This window comes from Danio rerio, chromosome 4 (genome assembly GCF_052040795.2).
Source record: "Danio rerio strain M-AB ecotype USA chromosome 4, GRCz13ab, whole genome shotgun sequence".
Taxonomy (NCBI): domain Eukaryota; kingdom Metazoa; phylum Chordata; class Actinopteri; order Cypriniformes; family Danionidae; genus Danio; species Danio rerio.
Genome location: NC_141024.2, coordinates 43031045 through 43037190, shown reverse-complemented (window position 1 = coordinate 43037190; position 6146 = coordinate 43031045). Strand labels below are relative to the sequence as shown.

Here is a 6146-nt window from a genome sequence, read left to right as displayed (position 1 = left end):
TATATTCATGTTTGGTATCATTTTAAATGTCTCTGTGTGATTGGTAAAGTGGTCTTAATTTTACAGTAATAGTTCACTAGTATATGTTGATTTGGTTTTTGACTTCTATAAGATCTTGATAAGATGCTCTCCCTCCTCAGAGATGGTTAAGTCCTCAAATTCACCAGGCCAGGGTTTCTGTGACACTTTTATTGTCTTGAATTTATGGCTGTTTGTTTTGACTTGAGTATATAAGGTAAGATGTGCTTTAGGACGGGGGAGATCTTGTAAAAAGACACCCCATTGCAGCATCTCTGAGACTTATTGAGACTTATGCTGCAATGTATTTCTCTGGTCATGTATGCATCTCTAACTCTTTGATTTATCTTTGATTAATGGATGTTGTATTGTTACAGTCTCATCTCTGAATTGGTTTCCTGATGATTTATTATGTAATTGGCAGAATACAATTCTACCTGACAAATAAAATGTTAGGTTTTGATTAATTCTGGAGTTTTGCGATTTCATTGTATCCAGTAGATTATGAGGAGTCTTCATTACCTTTATAGTATGGCATAATTTAATTGATTAATAGGCGGATTTGATTATTGTTAGCCATAGCGTGCCGATAACATGTAGACCTTTTAGTCATTTAACCACTGGAAGTAGCAAGTTGTATGGGCTTGGCTAAGGATCTGGTTTTTTAAGACTAGGTAAGAGTTAATGCGACCAGCTTATTCAAATATAGTTAATCCTGCATCCTCTGACTATTTTCAGAGTGTCGACATATTGTCCGTGAGAAGAAGCGCAAACCCGGGGCGTGGAACTCTGAGCGATGTTGGTCCCTAATGAACGTACAATTTAGAATATCGGACCTCAGAAAATATCAAAACTCTAAATTAAATCATAAATGATGAATGTGATCCATTCTCACAATTAGAAATACAATCTAAATTTTAGGATCATTTAAATTGGAGTCAGATTGAATTCGGAGGTAAAAAACTAATAAAAATAAATTCTAATAAATAATTAAATTCTTTTCAGAAGCACTAGAAAAGGCTTACATACAATAAACCTTCAACCATGCTGTTAGTTTTGTCATTGGGCTAATAGATGGACTCCTACACTTTTCCTTCTCTGGTGGAGTCCGGACTTTGGCACATATTTGTATATGTATGATTCTGCAACTATTGTCGGTAAGATGACTTTCAGTTTTGCCATATGAAAGACAGAGCATATGAACGACAAGAATGGGATTCGATGGTCTCGGCCATCTCGTCATGTATGTACTCATTTTCCTGATGGGGGCTGGACTATGGCATTTCTGTATGTATTTGCTGCTATTTTTGGTAAAGATGACATTAAACTTTGCAACAACATCCTTCAAAACGATAAGAGGGTGCGAGTAAAACACCTTCCACGAAAGAATCGGCCTCTTTCAAACGCCAAAGCATTTGAAGGACAAGGATGAGATTCGATGGACTCGGCCACCTCGTCATGTATGTACTCACTTTCATGATGGGGGCTGGACTATGGCATATATGTATATATTTGCGGCTATTTTCTATAAAGATGACATTAAATTTTGCAACAACAATCAAAACGATAAGAGAGTTTAACAACTTTTACAGAAACACCATTCTCTCGAATGCCAGAACATATGAGCGACGAGGATGGGATTCGAACCCACGCGTGCAGAGCACAATGGATTAGCAGTCCATCACCTTAACCACTCGGCCACCTCGTCACGTACTATCCTTCTTCTATGGGGGAGGCCGGACTGTGGCACATATTTGTATATGTTTGTTTCTGCAACTATTTTCGGTAAGATGACTCTCAATTTTGCCGTATGAACGACAGAGCGAATGAACGTAAAAATGGGATTCGATGGACTCGGCCACCCCGTCATGTATGTACTCACTTTCCTGTTGGGGGCTGGACGACGGCATTTCTGTATATATTGGCTGCTATTTTCGGTAAAGATGACGTTAAATTTTGCAAGAACATCCTTCAAAACGATAAGAGCATGAGAGTAAAACACCTTCCACGGAAGCACCGGCCTCTTTCAAACGCCAGAGAATTTGAACGACAAGGATGGGATTGCAATGGACTCTTCCACCTCGTCATGTATGTACTCACTTTCATGATGGGGGCTGGACTATGGCATATATGTTTGTATTTTCAGCTATTTTCGATAAAGATGACATCAAATTTTGCAACAACATCCTTTAAAACGCTAAAAGAGTGAGAGTAAAAGTACTTCTACAGAAACACAATGATCTCTCGTATGCCAGATCATATGAGCGACGAGGATGGGATTCAAACCCACGAGTGCAAATGCACAATAGATTAGCAGTCCATCACCTTAACCACTCGGCCACCTCATCACGTATTTTCCTTTTTCACTGGTGGAGGCTGGACTGTGGCACATATTTTTATATGTATGTTATTGTAACTATTTTCGGTAAGATGACTTTCAGTTTTGCCATATGAACGACTGAAATGGGATTCAATGGACTCAAATTTCAATGGAAACAATTTCAACATTTGACCAATCAGAGTCGAGACAATGTTAAAGCCAGGGAAGGAACCGTTCCAATATTCACCGCTAGGTGTGCAGTCAAACAAGTTAATCAGATGTCAATCAATTTTCTGAACTGAGCCGAAGGTACACGAAAGAATGACACGGTTCTCTGGGGGCGGGTCAAAGGTCAAAAAAGTTAATTGATTTTCGACAATCAGCATCATTCGACATAGCACAGCATCGTTTTGTGTAAAGTACTGGATTTTTTTTGATAGTGATTTCTTAAAAAAAGGTAAGAAAATCTACATAATTGCTCGTATTAATGTTTTAGTGTGTTGTATTTCAAATTTTGATACTTTAATCTAAAACCGTTTAATTTCTTGGAGAAAAAATGTCTGGAAAATCCCATAAAGCCATGTCAGACGCTGACTGGATTTCATGTCTGAAAAAGTTTGCCAGAACAGGAGTTTGGCCATCAAATGAGGGCAACAGGATCAGGCCTCTCCTCTGCAAAAAAGTGGCATGAGATTTATCAAAGAGTGTGTATTTCGTTTACATGATATATTGTTTTGTTGAAATTTGCTTAACAGAGTAACGTTAACTTGTTAGGCTTTAGTACATTCAGTACAGTATCTATGTAAAACATGTCATACTTGTTTTTAAACAATAATGTGTTTTAAATTGCATGTATTTTGAGATTTACGTCGAATAATTTAGTAAGTTTGACCGTTTATGAGAGAGATTTGAAAAGGTGGGGGAATGGATTATGAGTGTACAGTATACAGCATGTGGTTTTAAGGCCTGAAATGTTCCTGTCCAGTTCCTCTTATTCTTTTTCCTATAGAGGTGAAGTTGGTTGTATATTAGGATATTCAGACATTCTCCTTATTAATATCATTTCAGAAAAGTATTCTTTGCAAATTCTAAATAGGAAAATCATATTAGCAGACAATGATTAATGATGATAAAAGTACAGCATTGTTCACAGTGAATTAGATAGTGTAAATGTTGTTTTTAAATCATACTTGCATGCTAATTCCAATCGAATATTCAAAGTAATATGGTAAACAATATAGAGACTGCTAAATGAACGAATGTGCGAATATAAAACCAACTTTACCTCTATCTTTTTCTTTTCGTTTTAGAGAAACAAACTACAATTACATATTAGACAAATATTACACACATTCTAGAAACAGTGTTAAATTAATTTACAGAGCTATTGTGTGCTTCATTAAGGGAGTCATTGAGTTAAAATTCTTGTTTAGTTATAAAAGTTTTTATTGTAAAATATTGTATAAAATTATTATGTTTTTCATGATTTTTTCAGACTGAGAAATGCTCATTGCAATATCGTGGGCAGAGGACCTTGCTTGGAGGTGTGCTGAAATACACATGTGGTTTTTTTTCACACTCAAAATGTATATTCATGAATTAATATGTGTTTATTATTATTATTTACTAGAATGGCTTTCCTTCTTCATGATTATATTTATTTTTGTGATTATTTTTAGCAGAGTACTGCCTCTGCTGCTCCAGCACAAATGGTGCAACAACCTGCCCCTACTGTACCTGCTCAAGATGTGATGGAGACGAGATAACTTAAGGCCCAGCCCCAGCCCCCGTCTACTCCACCAGTGGCATCAAAGATTTCACCGCAATTGTCAATGGTACTTTTTTTAATTAAAAATCAAAAGAAATGACAATTTCAGTGTTTCAAGTGTTCAGGGTGCTCAAAGTTCATTCAAAGTTCTAAACATAAGAGAGAAAAGAACAAAAAGCAATAAAAAAGTTAAGGTGTTGTTAGAGACCTGCTTCTTTTCACACCTTTTGTACAGTAGGGGGTAGCATTTTATTTTATTTGTTAATTTTGTATTTATTCTGTTAATATTTAACTTATTTATTTTTGGATTTTTTATTCTATGTTCATTACTGTTTTGTTGACCAATGTTATATAAATATTTCATTTATAAATGACTGGTCCTTGATTTTTAAGTCCACTTTTCGTTGGTTTCTGTTTGTATTGAACATTTTATATATATTGTTTATTTATATTGGTAATATTGTATTGTTAATAACTAATTTATAATTTTTATATTTTCTACTCTATATTCAATACTGTTCTGTTGACAATTGTTAGATAAATAATGCATATATAAATAACTGACTTCTCCTTGACTTTTAATTCCATAAACACTGTAGCTCTATGACACTTCTATAGATCATTTGTACGTCAAAATACAGAACAATAATAACCAGAAGCATAACAATGCTACAACAACTACTAAATAAAAACACAATTAAGTTAGTATGCTTTATATTTCATAAAAGAATATCAAAAAACACAATAACAAAGTGCTTAGGCATATTTTATTTACCTTGGAGCATTATACATTCAAATTGTTAGTTTATTGAGTAATAAGAAACAAATAACAATAAAGCGTCTTTAGCTGGATTCGAACCCCCGTGTTGGTGAGCACCTGCAATAGAAATCAATGTAACTCAAAATGCCCAGTTTTAACACAGAACAGTATCGCTAATGCATGACGTAGAGCAGGTCAAGGAAGGCGTGTCTGGGAAGCTAAGAATGCACCTTACCTTCGTTTTTTCCTCCCTCTTCTTCCTTCACCCTATTCTTTCCTTCTTCACCTTCTTTGTTGGATGATTATTCCTCAGCTTGAACGCAGCACCTGAGACCGCTCGGCCATCCTGACATGCTTGTATTGCCTGAGCTATCTCCTAGGACCCACACCACAGCACAGTGAAATGGAAGCTGCTGTGTCACAGCTTGCAGAGCTGCTGCAGTACTCATTGTTGGCACAGTAGGCAGCGTGTCAGTCTCATAATCTGAAGGTTGTGAGTTTGAGCCTCACACGGGGCAGGGTGGTACCTTTTGGAGCGGGAGCGCTTAGATGACAGGGCCGCGTTTTTTTATTGCCTTCCATGCGGTTCATGCTTCCCGGGAGCAAAAAATGCTACAGCTTCTCTGGAGGGCAGGCGGCATGAAGTTCCAAGAACATTTCCTGAGTCTGAAGCAATGATGACAAGATGCTCCCATTCCTGACAAGTAATCGCTTGACATTCGGTGTGGATCTGTCAAATGTCATGACTTGATGTTGTACAAGGATTTGACGAAAAGTTCTGCAAATCATATTGCCTTAAAAATCAACGGCATCCCAGGACATTCCACCACATGGCATTCCACGACAGTTCTTTCAATCCCTTTTCGGTGCACTAGCATTAAAGCCCTCGTCCACTGTTTTGTTCACATGTTTTTCCGAGTTGCTGTGGACAATGCCTTAATCACAAACACCTTAAAACTTGCAATCTAAAGTGCCCATTAAGCTTCCCAGGCACACTGCTACGCTGCATGAACTTTGGAGCAAAGAGGTTGATGCGGCACTTTGTCAGTGTTACTGTATCACTTGGACAGAGAGTTAAAGGCTTGAGCCTGAACATATAGCCAAAGATTTTGTTTGTCAGAAGTGGGATTTGAACCCACGCCTCCAGCGGAGACTGCGATCTGAACGCAGCACCTTAGATCCCTCAGCCATCCTGACATGCTTGCATGGCCTAAGCTGTCTCCTAGGACCCACAGTGACATGGAAGCTGGTGTTGTCACAGCTTGCAGAGCTGCTGCAGT

General features: G+C 37.5%; 1 protein-coding gene, 1 long non-coding RNA gene and 1 other non-coding gene across 3 annotated transcripts in view; 2 read left to right on the top strand and 1 right to left on the bottom strand.

Annotated features, from left to right (window-relative positions):
• LOC101886199 (uncharacterized) overlaps positions 1 to 6146 on the top strand; it is an 883799-nt gene that overhangs the window by 458287 nt on the left and 419366 nt on the right. The gene's annotated exons all lie outside the window — the stretch shown is intronic.
• Positions 1 to 6146, top strand: part of LOC148680967 (uncharacterized) — a 663035-nt gene that overhangs the window by 508640 nt on the left and 148249 nt on the right. The gene's annotated exons all lie outside the window — the stretch shown is intronic.
• Positions 1645 to 1726, bottom strand: trnas-gcu (transfer RNA serine (anticodon GCU)). The gene has a single exon. It is a non-coding gene; the product is annotated as a tRNA-Ser (tRNA).